We start from the raw sequence: 21847 nt of genomic DNA on the forward strand, positions 1-21847 counted from the left end.
GAGTTCACTGAGATACACACAATACTCACACTGTAAACAGGAGAGAGCAGTGTTCACTGAGATACACACAATACTCACACTGTAAACAGGAGAGAGCAGAGTTCACTGAGATACACACAATACTCACTGTAAACAGGAGAGAGCAGAGTTCACTGAGATACACACAATACTCACACTGTAAACAGGAGAGAGCAGAGTTCACTGAGATACACACAATACTCACTGTAAACAGGAGAGAGCAGTGTTCACTGAGATACACAAAATACTCACACTGTAAACAGGAGAGAGCAGTGTTCACTGAGATACACACAATACTCACTGTAAACAGGAGAGAGCAGAGTTCACTGAGATACACACAATACTCACTGTAAACAGGAGAGAGCAGAGTTCACTGAGATACACACAATACTCACACTGTAAACAGGAGAGAGCAGAGTTCACTGAGATACACACCATACTCACTGTAAACAGGAGAGAGCAGAGTTCACTGAGATACACACAATACTCACTGTAAACAGGAGAGAGCAGAGTTCACTGAGATACACACAATACTCACTGTAAACAGGAGAGAGCAGTGTTCACTGAGATACACACAATACTCACACTGTAAACAGGAGAGAGCAGTGTTCACTGAGATACACACAATACTCACACTGTAAACAGGAGAGAGCAGAGTTCACTGAGATACACACAATACTCACTGTAAACAGGAGAGAGCAGAGTTCACTGAGATACACACAATACTCACACTGTAAACAGGAGAGAGCAGTGTTCACTGAGATACACACAATACTCACTGTAAACAGGAGAGAGCAGAGTTCACTGAGATACACACAATACTCACTGTAAACAGGAGAGAGCAGAGTTCACTGAGATACACACAATACTCACTGTAAACAGGAGAGAGCAGAGTTCACTGAGATACACAAAATACTCACACTGTAAACAGGAGAGAGCAGTGTTCACTGAGATACACACAATACTCACACTGTAAACAGGAGAGAGCAGAGTTCACTGAGATACACACAATACTCACTGTAAACAGGAGAGAGCAGTGTTCACTGAGATACACACAATACTCACTGTAAACAGGAGAGAGCAGAGTTCACTGAGATACACACAATACTCACACTGTAAACAGGAGAGAGCAGTGTTCACTGAGATACACACAATACTCACTGTAAACAGGAGAGAGCAGTGTTCACTGAGATACACAAAATACTCACACTGTAAACAGGAGAGAGCAGAGTTCACTGAGATACACACAATACTCACAGTGTAAACAGGAGAGAGCAGAGTTCACTGAGATACACACAATACTCACTGTAAACAGGAGAGAGCAGAGTTCACTGAGATACACAAAATACTCACTGTAAACAGGAGAGAGCAGAGTTCACTGAGATACACACAAAACTCACACTGTAAACAGGAGAGAGCAGAGTTCACTGAGATACACACAATACTCACTGTAAACAGGAGAGAGCAGAGTTCACTGAGATACACACCATACTCACTGTAAACTGGAGAGAGCAGAGTTCACTGAGATACACACAAAACTCACTGTAAACAGGAGAGAGCAGAGTTCACTGAGATACACACAAAACTCACTGTAAACAGGAGAGAGCAGAGTTCACTGAGATACACAAAATACTCACTGTAAACAGGAGAGAGCAGAGTTCACTGAGATACACACAATACTCACACTGTAAACAGGAGAGAGCAGTGTTCACTGAGATACACACAAAACTCACTGTAAACAGGAGAGAGCAGAGTTCACTGAGATACACACAAAACTCACTGTAAACAGGAGAGAGCAGAGTTCACTGAGATACACAAAATACTCACTGTAAACAGGAGAGAGCAGAGTTCACTGAGATACACACAAAACTCACACTGTAAACAGGAGAGAGCAGAGTTCACTGAGATACACACAATACTCACTGTAAACAGGAGAGAGCAGAGTTCACTGAGATACACACAATACTCACTGTAAACAGGAGAGAGCAGAGTTCACTGAGATACACACAATACTCACACTGTAAACAGGAGAGAGCAGAGTTCACTGAGATACACAAAATACTCACACTGTAAACAGGAGAGAGCAGAGTTCACTGAGATACACACAATACTCACACTGTAAACAGGAGAGAGCAGTGTTCACTGAGATACACACAATACTCACACTGTAAACAGGAGAGAGCAGAGTTCACTGAGATACACACAATACTCACACTGTAAACAGGAGAGAGCAGAGTTCACTGAGATACACACAATACTCACACTGTAAACAGGAGAGAGCAGAGTTCACTGAGATACACACAATATTCACACTGTAAACAGGAGAGAGCAGAGTTCACTGAGATACACACAATACTCACACTGTAAACAGGAGAGAGCAGAGTTCACTGAGATACACACAATACTCACACTGTAAACAGGAGAGAGCAGAGTTCACTGAGATACACACAATACTCACACTGTAAACAGGAGAGAGCAGAGTTCACTGAGATACACACAATACTCACACTGTAAACAGGAGAGAGCAGTGTTCACTGAGATACACACAATACTCACACTGTAAACAGGAGAGAGCAGAGTTCACTGAGATACACACAATACTCACACTGTAAACAGGAGAGAGCAGAGTTCACTGAGATACACACAATACTCACACTGTAAACAGGAGAGAGCAGAGTTCACTGAGATACACAAAATACTCACACTGTAAACAGGAGAGAGCAGAGTTCACTGAGATACACAAAATACTCACACTGTAAACAGGAGAGAGCAGAGTTCACTGAGATACACAAAATACTCACACTGTAAACAGGAGAGAGCAGAGTTCACTGAGATACACACAATACTCACACTGTAAACAGGAGAGAGCAGAGTTCACTGAGATACACACAATACTCACACTGTAAACAGGAGAGAGCAGAGTTCACTGAGATACACAAAATACTCACACTGTAAACAGGAGAGAGCAGAGTTCACTGAGATACACAAAATACTCACACTGTAAACAGGAGAGAGCAGAGTTCACTGAGATACACACAATACTCACTGTAAACAGGAGAGAGCAGTGTTCACAGAGATACACAAAATACTCACACTGTAAACAGGAGAGAGCAGAGTTCACTGAGATGCACAAAATACTCACACTGTAAACAGGAGAGAGCAGAGTTCACTGAGATACACAAAATACTCACACTGTAAACAGGAGAGAGCAGAGTTCACTGAGATACACACAATACTCACTGTAAACAGGAGAGAGCAGAGTTCACTGAGATACACACAATACTCACTGTAAACAGGAGAGAGCAGAGTTCACTGAGATACACACAATACTCACTGTAAACAGGAGAGAGCAGAGTTCACTGAGATACACAAAATACTCACACTGTAAACAGGAGAGAGCAGAGTTCACTGAGATACACAAAATACTCACACTGTAAACAGGAGAGAGCAGAGTTCACTGAGATACACACAATACTCACACTGTAAACAGGAGAGAGCAGAGTTCACTGAGATACACACAATACTCACTGTAAACAGGAGAGAGCAGAGTTCACTGAGATACACACAATACTCACTGTAAACAGGAGAGAGCAGTGTTCACTGAGATACACAAAATACTCACACTGTAAACAGGAGAGAGCAGAGTTCACTGAGATACACACAATACTCACTGTAAACAGGAGAGAGCAGAGTTCACTGAGATACACACAATACTCACTGTAAACAGGAGAGAGCAGAGTTCACTGAGATACACACAATACTCACTGTAAACAGGAGAGAGCAGTGTTCACTGAGATACACACAATACTCACACTGTAAACAGGAGAGAGCAGAGTTCACTGAGATACACACAATACTCACTGTAAACAGGAGAGAGCAGAGTTCACTGAGATACACACAATACTCACTGTAAACAGGAGAGAGCAGAGTTCACTGAGATACACACAATACTCACTGTAAACAGGAGAGAGCAGAGTTCACTGAGATACACAAAATACTCACACTGTAAACAGGAGAGAGCAGAGTTCACTGAGATACACAAAATACTCACACTGTAAACAGGAGAGAGCAGAGTTCACTGAGATACACACAATACTCACTGTAAACAGGAGAGAGCAGAGTTCACTGAGATACACACAATACTCACTGTAAACAGGAGAGAGCAGAGTTCACTGAGATACACACAATACTCACACTGTAAACAGGAGAGAGCAGAGTTCACTGAGATACACACAATACTCACACTGTAAACAGGAGAGAGCAGAGTTCACTGAGATACACACAATACTCACTGTAAACAGGAGAGAGCAGAGTTCACTGAGATACACAAAATACTCACACTGTAAACAGGAGAGAGCAGAGTTCACTGAGATACACACAATACTCACACTGTAAACAGGAGAGAGCAGAGTTCACTGAGATACACACAATACTCACTGTAAACAGGAGAGAGCAGAGTTCACTGAGATACACACAATACTCACTGTAAACAGGAGAGAGCAGAGTTCACTGAGATACACACAATACTCACTGTAAACAGGAGAGAGCAGAGTTCACTGAGATAAACACAATACTCACACTGTAAACAGGAGAGAGCAGAGTTCACTGAGATACACACAATACTCACTGTAAACAGGAGAGAGCAGAGTTCACTGAGATAAACACAATACTCACACTGTAAACAGGAGAGAGCAGAGTTCACTGAGATACACACAATACTCACTGTAAACAGGAGAGAGCAGTGTTCACTGAGATACACACAATACTCACTGTAAACAGGAGAGAGCAGAGTTCACTGAGATAAACACAATACTCACACTGTAAACAGGAGAGAGCAGTGTTCACTGAGATACACACAATACTCACTGTAAACAGGAGAGAGCAGAGTTCACTGAGATACACACAATACTCACTGTAAACAGGAGAGAGCAGTGTTCACTGAGATACACACAATACTCACTGTAAACAGGAGAGAGCAGAGTTCACTGAGATACACACAATACTCACACTGCAAACAGGAGAGAGCAGTGTTCACTGAGATACACACAATACTCACACTGTAAACAGGAGAGAGCAGTGTTCACTGAGATACACACAATACTCACTGTAAACAGGAGAGAGCAGAGTTCACTGAGATACACACAATACTCACTGTAAACAGGAGAGAGCAGTGTTCACTGAGATACACACAATACTCACTGTAAACAGGAGAGAGCAGAGTTCACTGAGATAAACACAATACTCACACTGTAAACAGGAGAGAGCAGAGTTCACTGAGATACACACAATACTGAAATTTGAAAACATTGTGAGCTCTTTTTGCATTTCATTCTCTGATTTCTGATTGGTGATTTATAGCATCAGAGCAGTGTGAGATGCTTCCCTGTTTCATGCCTCTTCCATCTCTCTGAAAGGGAGAGACAATTAATCCCACTCCCGTGTTCTTTCCCCATAGCCCCTCAGACCTCCTCTTTTAAATAATAACACACTATCTTCTCAAAATTATCACCAAAGCAAAATTATCACCATCATGCCATGGTGTACAGATGAGATCATCGTATTATATCGTATTGAGGCTCGGTCTGACATTCTCTGCCTGTTCCTCAAACTTCTGGATGCTTTCTCTCTTCAAAAACCGTTCCTTTAACTCCACTCCCTGCCTCCATAGAGTCGTTCATACTGTTACCCACTCAACAAAGAACAAAGAACAAAGAACAGTACAGCACAGGAAACAGGCCCTTCGGCCCTCCAAGCCTGTGCCGCTCCTTGGTCCAACTGGACCAATCGTTTGTATCCCTCCATTCCCAGGCTGCTCATGTGACTATCCAGGTAAGTCTTAAACGATGTCAGCGTGCCTGCCTCCACCACCCTACTTGGCAGCGCATTCCAGGCCCCCACCACCCTCTGTGTAAAAAACATCCCTCTAATATCTGAGTTATACTTCGCCCCTCTCACCTTGAGCCCGTGACCCCTCGTGATCGTCACCTCCGACCTGGGAAAAAGCTTCCCACTGTTCACCCTATCTATACCCTTCATAATCTTGTATACCTCTATTAGATCTCCCCTCATTCTCCGTCTTTCCAAGGAGAACAACCCCAGTCTACCCAATCTCTCCTCATAGCTAAGACCCTCCATACCAGGCAACATCCTGGTAAACCTTCTCTGCACTCTCTCTAACGCCTCCACGTCCTTCTGGTAGTGCGGCGACCAGAACTGGACGCAGTACTCCAAATGTGGCCTAACCAGCGTTCTATACAGCTGCATCATCAGACTCCAGCTTTTATACTCTATACCCCGTCCTATAAAGGCAAGCATACCATATGCCTTCTTCACCACCTTCTCCACCTGTGTTGCCACCTTCAAGGATTTGTGGACTTGCACACCTCGGTCCCTCTGTGTTTCTATACTCCTGATGACTCTGCCATTTATTGTATAACTCCTCCCTACATTATTTCTTCCAAAATGCATCACTTCGCATTTATCCGGATTAAACTCCATCTGCCACCTCTCCGCCAAATTTTCCAGCCTATCTATATCCTGCTGTATTGCCCGACAATGCTCTTCGCTATCCGCAATTCCAGCCATCTTCGTGTCATCCGCAAACTTGCTGATTACACCAGTTACACCTTCTTCCAAACCATTTATATATATCACAAATAGCAGAGGTCCCAGTACAGAGCCCTGCGGAACACCACTGGTCACAGACCTCCAGCCGGAAAAAGACCCTTCGACCACTACCCTCTGTCTCCTATGGCCAAGCCAGTTCTCCACCCATCTAGCCACTTCTCCTTGTATCCCATGAGCCTTAACCTTCTTAACCAACCTGCCATGTGGGACTTTGTCAAATGCCTTACTGAAATCCATATAGACGACATCCACGGCCCTTCCTTCATCAACCGTTTTTGTCACTTCCTCAAAAAACTCCTCCCCTTTCCAGCTATGCCTGCCTTTCTGTGAGATGTGTAGAATATTCTTCGCTCCGGTCTGACTCTGGGCTCCATCCTCATCTCTTTGTCGTGTATCTCGATGGCCAGATTGGTGTCATTTTCTGCTCTCACCCTGAACTGGAAAATCTCTTCACCTGTGTCCCCAATTTTCATCCTTCTCTTATCTTCACAGAATCCCTCCAGTGCAGAAGGAGGCCATCCGCCCCAGGCCTGTGCTTCACATGATCCATCTTCCCATATTGGCTACTCCATCTCTATTTCTGGTGATCAGCTGTCAATAATATTCTCTGACTCCACAGCTATCTCAACTCCATTTTCTCACATACTGACTCCTGTAAGGATTTTATTCTATTCTCCTAGGTTTTTCATCTCTCTTTCATTGGATAATGCATCCTTCATATGAGCATTTCTGATATTTCTTCTTTCTTCCTCAATTGAGAAATTCCCCACCCCACCCCCCCCCCTCACCCCCCGAACTCACCAAACTCAGGCAGAATGGCAGCGCCCCCACACCTCTCCCCCCCACCCCCCCCCCCCCCCCCCCCCCCCCACCAGCCTCTGAACTCTGATAGAGTTTCATTTTCCTCTTTTTCAGCCCTACCAGCCTGTGTTTGCAATGGCGCATTCTTTGCCATTCCAGAGGCACCGATTGGACGTATTGAGGGACTGCCCCCCAGAATGAGTCCTTTAAAGATGACTCACATCCCCACAACTCCCTTTACCCCTGACATCCCTAATCTCCCACCGCTGTCTATCCCCGCCTTTCTGACTACCGCCCCCCCCACACGAGCTAGTGCTGTAATAATGGGGTATGGCTTCTCTTGCCCCAGTGAAGTTGCCATGAACTGTAATGACTGTAATGTCACACTTTGCTCAGCAGGTCCAGCTCAGAAACCTGGGTGAAAATATGTCGTTCCAGTCTCAGCAAAGCAAAGGGAGTCCGAATGGTGATCCGACGATGATAGACATGGAAGATTCAACCCAAAAACTAATTTCTGGTTCAGCACCTTACAACCTTCAAAATTCAGCACTTGATGGAACCTAATGAGATGAGATTGTTCCGTTCTAAATGCACATACATCCTGTCAGCCTGTGTTTGCAATGGCGCATTCTATGCCATTCCAGAGGCACCCACTGGACGTATTGAGGGACTGCCCCCCACCAGCCTCTGAACTCTGATAGAGTTTCATTTTCTGCCCCATCCTGTTTCCTTTCATTTGGAGTTTATGGTTTTAACTCATTTTTCTTTAGCTTTTGTATTCATTGTTCCACCTTTCACACCTCCTCTAGACTCACCCAGTTATCATTCTGCCATTCACACCTCCTCTGGACACAACCTCTATTCCTTTGCTTCTTCCACTGCTGTGCCCTTTGACCCTGCACCACCAAACGATTGTTCTTTAATCTCTGCAGCCTTCCACCCTTTTGTTCTTTTTCCTACCCTTGCCGGTCCTGTGGAGGTTGGGATGATGCAGCACAGGAGTGCAGGAGGATCCCCTGGGCCCAGGCAGACACACAGCCTGTAAAAGCTGCTCAGTATTATCAATAAAGCTTGATTGTTGTTGTGCCTGGTCACTAGCTGTGGTCACCAATACTTCCACATGGTGTCAGGAGTTGGCAAAATGGCTCAGGTCCTTCACCGCAAGACCCGCTTGTCTTTGACGCAAACATCATGGACAACTGGACAAAATTAGAAAAATGTATCTGGTGCGGTGCTGGCCTATCAGACAAACCAAAGAAAGTATAGGCATACACTCTCTTCAATGTAGTCTTGCTTTTCAAGTGGCAGAAGAAAAGGAGGATCCCAAAATATTGCTATGGCAGTTCAAGCACTAATGCATGCCAGCAAATAAAATTATATTGTATAAGCATAGCATTAATACAACCAATCAAAAATCTAATGATTCTATTCAGTCCTGCACAGTGACTCTTAAAAAAAAGCAAAGAAATGTGCATTTGACACCCTCAGAGATGATGCTGTGAGAGATCGCATTGTGTGTGGGATCCATTGTGATGTGGTTCGCAAGCAGGTCCTGCATGAGAAAGATCCAACGCTGGAATCAGCCATCAGCACCTGTGCCCTGAACGAGCAGCCAGAAAGAAGCAGCAAAGTGGTTGATGCGCGATTAAATCACTCGGGAGGCTAGATCGTACCCGGGAAATAAAGGCTTTTATTACTAACAAGAATGGAGCACACTATATAAAATACAATCCCAGACTAAAGGGTCACCAGGCAGTGCAGTGACCTTTATACTTCCCCACGTAGGCGGAGCCAACTGGAGTGTACCACAGAACAATATCAACAGGTAGAACAGCCCCAACCCTAACCCCAACAGTGACAACAGTAACATATGTACAAACACCCATAGTGCTAACCATCTATGGTTCAGTACTCATAGTGGTAACCAACTATGGTTCACCACATTCACCCCTCCTTTAAAACAAAGGCCAGCGGGGCAAAAAAAACAGAACAACTGTTCATATATTCACAAGTTCAGTCATACTGGAGGACCGCACCATCTCTGCGACCTCCTCAACACTGGCGGTAACGCCGGTTCTGGTAACCGTGGTGACCGTCTCTCCAAGGCAGTGTCCAGTGACTCCTCCAGTTCCTCACGGACAGGTGGACCACGAGGTGGCGACAATCTGCTGGACTCGAGCACGCCTCGAGGTGGCGACAATCTCCTGGACTCAGGCAAGCTGTACACGGGAGTAAGAGGATTAAGTGGTGGGCCCGATACTGCCCGCGCCGTGTCAGGAGGGGAGATAAGGGTCGGGGGGTCCCTAACTAGGGGTGTGGGAGCGACTGGGGTTTCCAAGTCCTCTGCAGGCGCCAGATCTCTAATAGAGACCGTGTCCTCTCGCCCGTCAGGATATGCCACATAGGCATATTGAGGGTTGGCGTGGAGGAGATGGACCTGTTCGACCAAAGGGTCGGACTTGCGGGTCCTAACATGCCGCCGCAGGAGGACAGGTCCTGAGTGCGTCAACCAAGACGGTAATGAGGTCCCAGAGGAAGACTTCCTAGGGAAGGAAAACATCCTCTCATGTGGAGTAGCGTTGGTTGCCGTACACAGGAGTGAGCGGATAGAATGGAACGCATCAGAGAGTACCTCTTGCCAACGGGAGACTGGAAGACCTTTAGACCTCAACGCCAGTAAGACAGCCTTCCAGACTGTAGCATTCTCTCGTTCAACCTGTCCGTTACCCCTAGTGTTGTAACTCGTAGTTCTACTTGAGGCAATCCCTTTTGAGAGCAGGTATTGCCTCAAGTCGTCACTCATGAATGACGAGCCCCTATCACTGTGGATATAGCTGGGGTAACCGAACAGGGTGAAAAGATCCCGTAATGCTTTGATAACCGTGGCAGCGGTCGTATCAGAACAGGGAATGACAAAAGGGAATCGTGAGTACTCGTCAATCACATTGAGGAAGTACATGTTCCGATCTGTCGAAGGGAGGGGGCCCTTGAAGTCCACACTCAGTCTTTCAAAAGGGCGAGTGGCCTTAATGAGGTGTGCCCTGTCAGGTCGGTAGAAGTGCGGTTTGCATTCAGCACATACCTGGCAGCTTTGGGTTATGGACCTGACATCATCCACTGAGTAGGGTAGATTCCGGGCCTTTACGAAATGGAAGAGCCGAGTGATCCCCGGATGGCAGAGATCATTGTGGAGGGCCTGTAATCGATCCTCCTGCACACTTGCACATGTTCCACGCGACAGGGCGTCTGAGGGCTCATTGAGCTTCCCCGGACGGTACATGATATCATAGTTGTAGGTGGAGAGTTCGATTCTCCACCTCAAGATTTTATCATTTTTGATCTTACCCCGTAACGTGTTGTTGAACATGAAGGCCATGGACCGCTGGTCCGTGAGCAGGGTGAATCGTTTTCCCGCCAAGTAATGGCGCCAATGCCGTACGGCCTCCACAATGGCCTGAGCCTCTTTTTCCACCGTGGAGTGCCGAATTTCAGGGCCTTGGAGGGTGCGAGAGAAAAATGCGACGGGCCTGCCCGCCTGGTTAAGTGTGGCGGCCAGGGCGAAATCAGATGCATCGCTTTCCACTTGAAAGGGGATGGACTCATCAACAGCGTGCATCGTGGCTTTCGCGATGTCGGCTTTTATCCCTTCAAAGGCTAAGCGAGCCTCTGTTGCTAGGGGAAAGGAGGTAGACTTGATGAGCGGACAGGCTTTGTCCGCATAATTGGGAACCCACTGTGCATAGTATGAAAAGAAGCCTAAGCATCTTCTCAGTGCTTTGATGCGAGTGGGCAGGGGATGTTCCAGGAGGGGACGCATACAGTCTGGATCAGGGCCAAGGACCCCATTTTCCACCACGTATCCGAGAATTGCTAGGCGGCGCTTGTGAAATACACACTTCTCCCTGTTATAGGTCAGATTCAGGTGAGACGCAGTGCGTAAAAATCTAAGGAGGTTGGCATCGTGGTCCTGCTGGTCATGGCCACAGATAGTGACGTTATCCAGGTACGGGAAGGTAGCCCACAGCCCGTTCTGGTCCACCATTCGGTCCATTGCACGCTGGAAGACCGAGACCCCATTCGTGACGCCAAAGGGAACCCTTAAAATGTGATAAAGACGACCATCCGCCTCAAAGGCCGTGTATTTTCGGTCCTCTGGGCGAATTGGGAGCTGGTGGTAAGCTGACTTCAAGTCAATGGTGGAGAACACCCGGTACTGCGCAATCTGGTTGACCATGTCAGATATGCGCGGGAGAGGATACGCATCCAGCTGCGTATATCTATTAATGGTCTGACTATAGTCTATGACCATCCGGGGTTTGTTTCCAGTTTTAACCACCACTACTTGCGCTCTCCAAGGACTAGCGCTAGGTTGGATGATCCCTTCCCTGAGGAGCCGCTGAACTTCAGATTGAATAAAGATCCGATCCTCAGCGCTGTAACGCCTGCTCTTAGTTGTGATGGGCTTGCAGCCTGGCACGAGATTCTCGAATAAGGATGGTGGGGTGATTCTGAGTGTCGAGAGACTGCACGTGGAGCATGCTGGGCAATTCAGAGGCTGTTGTTCTCCCACTGAAAGTGGAGGGAGTGGCCCATCGTACTGCAGGGTTACACTCCTCAGGTGGACCATAAAGTCTAGTCCCAGGAGTCTCGGAGCTCAAAGGTGCGGTAACTCAAGGAGCCTGAAGTTCTCGTAAACTGTGCCCCGCACCGTCAGATTGACCACGCAGCTCCCTAGCACGGTAACAGATCGGGACCTCGACGCCATCGAAATTGTCTGTCTGACAGTCCATACTCGGAGACCGCACCGTTTCATGGTGTCAGGGTAAATGAAGCTCTCCGTGCTCCCGCTGTCAAACAAACAATGAATTTGGCGTCCATTTACCTCAATGCCCATCATGGACTTGTCGGGTCTGTGAGGCTTGGCCTGGTCCAGGATGATTGACGCCACCGTTGGGTCTTGGGTGCAACTGCAGGCAGCTGAGATGGTTGATGATGATGACCCCTGCTGGTCGTCTGCGGTCGGTGCCGACCAAAATGGCTGCGCCCATGGATCGCACGTGGTCAGTGGCGCTAAAAGTGGCGGCCCCTGCAGGTCGCACGTGTCTTGCGTCTCCGTCGTCAGGAATGGCGGCGCTCGAGAATCGCACGTGGTGGAAGACCTCGAAGACGCTGGAGACAAGGAGACAGGCTCAGGAGAATCACACGCCGCACTGCTATGCTTGGAGAGTGGTTTGGTCCTGCAGACTTTGGCATAATGCCCTTTCTTTCCACACGCGGAGCACAATACCGTTCTAGCTGGACATCGCTGCCGAGGGTGTTTCGCCAATCCACAGAAGTAACACCGCGGGCCTCCTGGAGCTGCCGCCGTCGTCAGGTCCGAGGTTGGGAACATAATCGCGCAGTTTCTCGGAGCCGCTGAATAAAGTTGAGTCGGTGGCTGTACTTGCCACGATGTTCCCACATGGTCGGTGGGGTACATTTCTAGACTTCTGGAGGCCGTTTCCATAGCGTCAGCCAATTCTACTGTCTTAGCGAGGTCTAGGTTACCTTGCTCTAGCAGCCGAAGGCGAATATACGACGAGCCGATTCCCGCCACGAACGCATCTCGGATCAAGTCGTTCGTATACTGGGCCGCCGACACTGACTTGCAGTTGCAGGCTCTGGCTAGCTGCTGAAGTTCGCGCAGGTACTGTTCTGTCGTTTCGCCGGGCTGCCGCCGTCGAGTGGCTAGAAGGTGTCGAGCATGAATCTCGTTTGGCGGTTTGTTGTACCGTTTCTTAAGTAGTTCGATGGCCCCTTTGTAGTCTTGGGCATCACGGATTGATGAGTATATGGTGTCGCTTACCCTCGCGTGGAGGACCCGCAGTCTATCGGCGTCATTTTGAATGGCTGTTGAGGCATCGATGTAGTCTTGAAAACACTTTAACCAATGGTCGAAAGTGTTCGACGCTCCTGCCGCATGTGGATCTAAAGTAAGCCGATCGGGTTTCAACATTTGCTCCATGGTTTTTTCAAAATTTTGTTAGTAATAAAATTTGATGCGCGATTAAATCACTCGGGAGGCTAGATTGTACCCGGGAAATAAAGGCTTTTATTACTAACAAGAATGGAGCACACTATATACAATACAATCCCAGACTAAAGGGTCACCAGGCAGTGCAGTGGCCTTTATACTTCCCCAGGTAGGCGGAGCCAACTGGAGTGTACCACAGAACAATATCAACAGGTAGAACACCCCAACCCTAACCCCAACAGTGACAACAGTAACATATGTACAAATACCCATAGTGCTGACCATCCATGGCTCAGCACTCATAGTGGTAACCATCTATGGTTCACCACAGTGGTAAGGTGGGAAATAGAAGTTTTTGTAGAACAGGGTGTCTCCTGACCCACTGTGCTGGCCATCATCCTCACAACACAACAGCACGTTTGGTATTTGGTAAATGCTGTGACAAGTGTGGCAAGTGGAACCATTTTGCAAAATGCTGTGGATCCAACCAGAGCAGCCTGCCCCTATCACCGGCCACATTGTAGCTCAACCCTCCTCCAGAACTTGAGCAGGCTAAATTAATTGAAGCTCAGAAGCAACCAAGGCACTGAGACTCCAACAACAATCTATAATGAGGGTGTTGACACCATTATGAAGAACGGTGAGATTTTCACCACGTTAAACATTGCCTGCAGCAACAAAAAACTAAAAGTAAAGATTGACACTGGCACAAAGTACCATGTGCCACCCAGGCAATTTTTTAAAAATCCAATTCAATCGAATCAAGTCCAATTCAGAGTCTCAGCAAGTTGAGACATTCCCGATCCAAGCTGACAAGACAGGGCTCTCACCTCCTGTCTTGGGCTTGAGCTACATGATCCAAGCTGATTGGAGTAGGCATTGCCCCTCCTCCAAGGCTTGATCTCATTTGCATCTTAGCCAAAAGGCCGAGATGCCGCTTTTAAAAATTGCTTCAAATGAAGCTAAAATGTAACCTAATGACTTCAACCAAGTAGAGCATGTCCATACTACACTTGATCTTAGCCAAAAGGCCGAGAAGCGTACCACCCAGGCAAATGCTACAAGAACTAGACCCAAATGCACCACCAGATCTTAACACCCAGGTGGATCTCATGGCGTATGGCAGACAAACTATCCACATGGAGGTGTGGCCATCTCCACTGTAAGAAGTTTAACAACACCAGGTTAAAGTCCAACAGGTTTATTTGGTGTTGTTAAACTTCTTACTGTGTTTACCCCAGTCCAACGCCGGCATCTCCACATCATCTCCAGTGTACACAGGACAGTCTCCAGTTTCATATCGTTGACCAGAATGTAAAGCCACTGTTGGGTCATCAGGCAGTATCACACTGGGGTTAACCCACCTTGGTCCAGTATCATAGAATCATAGAATCATAGAAACCCTACAGTGCAGAAGGAGGCCATTTGGCCCATCGAGTCTGCACCGACCACAATCCCACCCAGGCCCTACCCCACATATTTTACCCGCTAATCCCTCTAACCTATGCATCCCAGGACTCTAAGGGGCAATTTTTAACCTGGCCAATCAACCTAACCCGCACATCTTTGGACTGTGGGAGGAAACCGGAGCACCCGGAGGAAACCCACACAGACACGAGGAGAATGTGCAAACTCCACACAGACAGTGACCCGAGCCGGGAATCGAACCCGGGACCCTGGAGCTGTGAAGCAGCAGTGCTAACCACTGTGCTACCGTCACACTGGGGTTAACCCACCTTGGTCCAGTATCACACTGGGGTTAACCCACCTTGGTCCAGATGCACACACTCTGCAACACCAGGCCTCTGAATTGGTAGATTATAAAGACCTCTTCAACTGCAACACTATTGGGAAGCTAGCTGTAATACATTAGATGACCTGGTACCACCCATGGTCTGTGCTCCAAGAGGAGTTCCCCTCGCGACAAAGCAGAAAGTTGTCAATGAGCTGCACCGTGTGCCAACATCAACTCTCATAGCCCCCATTGACGAGACCACAGAATGGGTTTCAGCAATGGTGGCTGCAGTAAAGAAAGACAACATGGTCAGGATACGTATTGACCCAGTGAACTTGAACAAGGAGCTGCTCAGACCTCATCACCCTATGAAGACGGTGGAATGGGTGATAGCAGAAATGCCCAATGCCAAAGTGTTCAGCATCCTGGATGCAAGATGCGGTTCCAGCAAATCCTGCTGGGTGACAAATCCGTGAAACTGATCACATTTATGTCTCTGATGACAGATACCATTTCCTCTGTATTCCCTATGGGATCTCCACTGGCAGTGAGATTTTCCAATGGCGCAACTCTTTGCACGTCAACCCTGTGAAATCATCGTTACTTTCATCGTAGTCTGGGGTCATCCTTTACAAGAGCACAGTGCCGATCTTCACCTCATCCTTGACAGAATCAGGGCCGTACAGTTAAAGCTCAACCCTGTTAAATGCAGATTCAGGGTCAACCAGGTTCCCTGTGTGAGTCACTTGCTCTCAGTCAATTGTATAAAGCCTGATCCAGACAAGACAGCGGCTATATGACAGATGGACAAGTACAAATTATCTTTCCAAATTCATTCCTGTTACATTGAGGTCGCCAGAATTCTTCATCAGCTCCTCCACCATGGTATCGAATTGTGTTGGCAGAAGCAGCACAAAACTGTGTTCAGCAGACTCAGAGAGGCACTCTCAGCTCTTCCAATGCCACAATATTTTACCATTCAAGCCCCTGGTCTCCTATCAGCAGATGCCTGCCAGCCTGGCAGACCAATAGCCACGCATCAAAGGCCCTCACTAACTCGGAGACTCGTTATGCCCAAATCAAGACAGAGCTTTTCGCCCTCATCTTTGCTTGTCAAGAAATTTCATGATTTCCATGACTTCTCTTACTCCTGTAAGTGTTGAAACTCATCATCAGCCTCTCATCACTATTCTCAAAAAGCGAGGAATAGTAGGAAGCCAGAGGATTGGGAAGCCTTTAAAAGTGAGCAGAGGAGAAATAAAAAACAATAAAGGCGGAGAAGATGAAATGTGAGAGTAAGCTAGCTAGTAATATAAAAGAAGATTGCAAGAGTTTTTTTCAATAGATAAAAGGTAAGAGAGAGGCAAGAATGGACATTGGACCGCTGGAAAATGAGGCTGGAGAAGTAATAATGAGGACAAAGAAATGGCAGAGGAATTGAATGGGTACTTTGTATCAATCTTCATGGTGGAAGACATCAGTAACATGCCAGAACTTCAAGAGAGTCAGGGGTCAGCAGTAAATGTAGTGGCCATCACTAAGGAGAAGGTGCTAGGGAAGCTGAAAGGTCTGACGGTGGATAAATCATCCAGACGGGATGGACTACATCCCAGGGTTTTGAAGGAGCTAGCTGAGGAGATTGTGAGCATTGGTGGTGATCTTTCAGGAATCCCGAGAGTCAGGGAAGGTCCCAGAGGACTGGAAAAAGGCTAATGTAACACCCCTGATTAAGAAGAGAGGGAGGCAGAGGATGGGAAATTATAGGCCAGTTAACCTGACCTTGGTTGTCGGTAAGATCTTGGAGTTCATTATTAAGGATGAAACTGCGGAGTATTTGGAAGTGCATGGTAAAATAGGGTTGAGTCAGCACGGCTTCGTCAAAGGGTGGTCATATCTGACAAATCTGTTCGAGTTCTTTGAGAAGAAATTAGACAAAGAAGAGCCAGTGGATGTGATTTATTTGGATTTCCAGAAAGCCTTTGACAAGGTGCCTTACAGGAGGCTGCTAAATAAACTAAAAGCCAATGGTGTTAGAGGCAATGTATTGGCATGGGTAAAAGATTGGCTGACAGATAGAAGGCAGAGAGTGGGGATAAGGGGGTCCTTTTCAGGATGGCAGCCGGTGACTAGTGGTGTTCCACAGGTGTCAGTGTTGGGACCACAACTTTTCACAATATACATTAATGATCTGGAAGATGGAACTGAGGGCATGGTTGCTAAATTTGCGGATGACGCAAAGATATGTAGAGGGACAGGAAGTGTTGAGGAAGTGGGGAGGCTGCAGAAGGACTTGGACAGGTTAGGAGAATGGGCAAAGAGGTGGCAGGTGGAATACAATGTGGGAAAGAGTGAGGTTATGCATTTTGATAGGAAAAATAGGAGCATAGACTATTTTCTAAATGGGGAAAGGCTTTGGAAATCTGAAACACAAAGGGACTTGGGAGTCCTGGTTCAGGTTAATGTGCAGGTTCAGTTGGCAGTTAGGAAGGCAAATTCAATGTTAGCGTTCATTTCTAGAGCACAAGAGCAGGGACGTACTGCTGAGGCTGCACCAGGCTCTGGTCAGACCCCATTTGGAGTATTGTGAGCAGTTCTGGGCCCCCTATCGAAGGAAGGATTGCTGGTCTTGGAGGGAATCCAGCTGAGATACACAAGAATGATCCCAGGTTTGTCATATGAGGAGCGGTCGAGGAGTCTGGGTCTGTACTCGATGGAGTTTAGAAGGATGAGGGGGGATCGAATTCAAACTTGCAGAATACTGCGAGGCCCAGATAGAGTGGATGTGGAGTGGATGCTTCCACTAGTGGGAGAGACGAGAACTCGGGGGCACAACCTCAGAGTAAAGATACATTCCTTTAAAACTGAGATGAGGAGGAATTTCTTCAGTCAGAGAGTGGTGAATCTGTGGAACTCTTTGCCACAGAAGGCTGTGGAGGCCAGGTCATTGTATGTCTTTAAGACAGAGATAGATAGGTTCTTGATCAATAAGGGGATCAAGGGTTACAGGGAGAAGGTAGGAGAATGGGGATGAGAATCATATCAGCCATGATTGAATGATGGAGAAGACTCAATGGGCTGAATGGCCGAATTCTGCTCCTATATCTTATGCTCTTATGGTCTAACTGTCAGCACAGGCTTGGTGGGCCGAAAGGCCTGTACTTGTGCTGTAGTGTTTTTTGTACTACTGACCAGGCAGATTGTGAAGTGAACATTGACATCATGAACATACATGTCATCTCATTGAATTGAGGAACCTAAGGATACTTTACTGGTAGATCTCATATGCAGACAGTCCCACAAAGTCATTATGAAAGGCTTGCCCGAGTCCTCAAAAGAGCTTCCCCAAGAGTTCCACACATTCTCTTGTAAACAAGAGCTAATTGTACAAGACAGTTTGATACTGCGTGGTTAGCAATTTGTCATCCCTACCTCTTTGCAGAGGTACTACACCCAGCAACACAACTAAGGGCACTAGGGTTGGAGGCAACATGATACAGAGCAAAGGAATCCCTATACTAGCCATCGATGTATATGGACGGACATGGAGAGAGAAGTATCCAGGTGTGTGCCATGCATTGCACTCAAGACGCATCAAACCAAGGAACCACCGCATCTACAAGAGAGCCTGGACCTCTAATGGTCGCTCGTGGTGACTGATATCTTCGAATGAAGTGGTAAACAGCACTTGGTGCTAGTCAACTCGTACTCTGGTTCAAAATTTATCATCTGCCAGATGGGAAGAGCAACATAGTCATTATCAAACTCAAGAGACACTTCACCACATAAGGCATCCCTCAGAGGATAATGGTGGACAATGCTTGCCAGTTCATCTCCAGTGAGTTCAGGAACTTTTCACACACATGGGACTTTGAGAACATCATGAGCAGCTTCCTCTACCCACAGTCCAATGACCTGGCAGAATGGGCAGTATGCAGGAAACATAGAACATAGAACATAGAACATAGAACATTACAGCGCAGAACAGGCCCTTCGGCCCACGATGTTGCACCGACCAGTTAAAAAAAAAAACTGTGACCCTCCAACCTAAACCAATTTCTTTTCGTCCATGAACCTATCTACGGATCTCTTAAACGCCCCCAAACTAGGCGCATTTACTACTGATGCTGGCAGGGCATTCCAATCCCTCACCACCCTCTGGGTAAAGAACCTACCCCTGACATCGGTTCTATAACTACCCCCCCTCAATTTAAAGCCATGCCCCCTCGTGCTGGATTTCTCCATCAGAGGAAAAAGGCTATCACTATCCACCCTATCTAAACATAGAACATAGAACATAGAACATTACAGCGCAGAACAGGCCCTTCGGCCCACGATGTTGCACCGACCAGTTAAAAAAAAAAAAAACTGTGACCCTCCAACCTAAACCAATTTCTTTTCGTCCATGAACCTATCTACGGATCTCTTAAACGCCCCCAAACTAGGCGCATTTACTACTGATGCTGGCAGGGCATTCCAATCCCTCACCACCCTCTGGGTAAAGAACCTACCCCTGACATCGGTTCTATAACTACCCCCCCTCAATTTAAAGCCATGCCCCCTCGTGCTGGATTTCTCCATCAGAGGAAAAAGGCTATCACTATCCACCCTATCTAAACCTCTAATCATCTTATATGTTTCAATAAGATCCCCTCTTAGCCGCCGCCTTTCCAGCGAAAACAATCCCAAATCCCTCAGCCTCTCCTCATAGGATCTCCCCTCCATACCAGGCAACATCCTGGTAAACCTCCTCTGCACCCTCTCCAAAGCCTCCACATCCTTCCTGTAATGTGGGGACCAGAACTGCACACAGTACTCCAAGTGCGGCCGCACCAGAGTTGTGTACAGTTGCAACATAACGCTACGACTCCTAAATTCAATCCCCCTACCAATAAACGCCAAGACACCATATGCCTTCTTAACAACCTTATCTACTTGATTCCCAACTTTCAGGGATCTATGCACACATACACCTAGATCCCTCTGCTCCTCCACACTATTCAAAGTCCTCCCGTTAGCCCTATACTCAACACATCTGTTATTCCTACCAAAGTGAATTACCTCACACTTCTCCGCATTAAACTCCATCCGCCACCTCTCGGCCCAACTTTGCAACCTGTCTAAGTCTTCCTGCAGACTACGACACCCTTCCTCACTGTCTACCACACCACCGACTTTGGTGTCATCAGCAAATTTGCTAATCCACCCAACTATACCCTCATCCAGATCATTAATAAATATTACAAACAGCAGTGGCCCCAAAACAGATCCCTGAGGTACACCACTTGTAACCGCACTCCATGATGAATATTTACTATCAACCACCACCCTCTGTTTCCTATCCGCTAGCCAATTCCTGATCCAATTTCCTAGATCACCCCCAATCCCATACATCTGCATTTTCTGCAGAAGCCTACCATGGTGAACCTTATCAAACGCCTTACTAAAATCCATATATACCACGTCCACTGCCTTGCCCCCATCCACCTCCTTGGTCACTTTCTCAAAAAACTCAATAAGGTTAGTAAGGCACGACCTACCTGCCACAAAACCATGCTGACTATCACCTATCAATTCATTACTCTCCAAATAACTATAAATCCTATCCCTTATAATTTTTTCCAACATCTTGCCGACAACAGAAGTGAGACTCACCGGTCTATAATTCCCGGGGAAGTCTCTGTTCCCCTTCTTAAACAATGGGACAACATTCGCTAACCTCCAATCTTCTGGTACTATACCAGAGGCCAACGACGACCTGAAGATCAGAGCCAGAGGCTCTGCAATCACTTCTCTTGCCTCCCAGAGAATCCTTGGATAAATCCCATCCGGACCAGGGGATTTATCTATTTTCAGACCCTCCAGAATATCCTGCACATCCTCCTTATCAACTGTAATACTGTCTATTCTACTCCCTTGCAACCCAGTGTCCTCCTCAGCTATATTCATGTCCCCTTGCGTGAACACCGAAGAGAAATATTGGTTCAATGCTTCACCAATCTCCTCCGGTTCCACACATAACTTCCCTCTGCCATCTATAACTGGCCCTAAACTTGCCCTAACCAACCTTCTGTTCTTGACATACCTATAGAACGCCTTAGGATTCTCTTTAACCCTATCCGCCAAAGTCTTCTCATGTCCCCTTTTAGCCCTTCTAAGCTCGCTCTTCAACTCCCTCTTAGCCAATCTAAAGCTTTCTAGTGCACTACCCGAGTGCTCACGTCTCATCCGAACATAAGCCTCCTTTTTCTTTTTAACCAACAAAGAAACTTTTTTGGTGCACCACGGTTCCCTAGCCCTACCAATTCCTCCTTGCCTGACAGGGACATACCTATCACAGACTCGCAGTAGCTGCTCCTTGAAAAAACTCCACATGTCGGACGTTCCCAGTCCCTGTAATCTCCTAGTCCAACCTATGTTTCCTAATTCTCTCCTAATAGCCTCATAATTACCCTTCCCCCAGCTAAAACCACTGGCCCGAGGTTCATGCCTATCCCTTTCCATCACTAAGGTGAACGTAACCGAATTGTGGTCACTATCACCAAAATGCACACCAACTTCCAAGTCTAGCACCTGGTCTGGCTCATTTCCCAGCACCAGATCCAATATAGCCTCACCTCTAGTTGGCCTGTCTACATACTGAGTCAAAAAACCTT

The 21847-nt window shown here is 46.9% G+C and overlaps 1 non-coding gene across 1 annotated transcript; it reads right to left on the reverse strand.

Annotated features, from left to right (window-relative positions):
• Positions 1-14303: 14303 nt before the first annotated feature.
• On the reverse strand, positions 14304-14502 carry LOC144487062 (U2 spliceosomal RNA). Its single transcript, XR_013496365.1, has one exon. It is a non-coding gene; the product is annotated as a U2 spliceosomal RNA (small nuclear RNA).
• Between the last annotated feature and the right edge of the window lie 7345 nt (positions 14503-21847).

The sequence above is a fragment of the Mustelus asterias genome, unplaced genomic scaffold, assembly GCF_964213995.1.
Source record: "Mustelus asterias unplaced genomic scaffold, sMusAst1.hap1.1 HAP1_SCAFFOLD_564, whole genome shotgun sequence".
Lineage (NCBI taxonomy): Eukaryota > Metazoa > Chordata > Chondrichthyes > Carcharhiniformes > Triakidae > Mustelus > Mustelus asterias.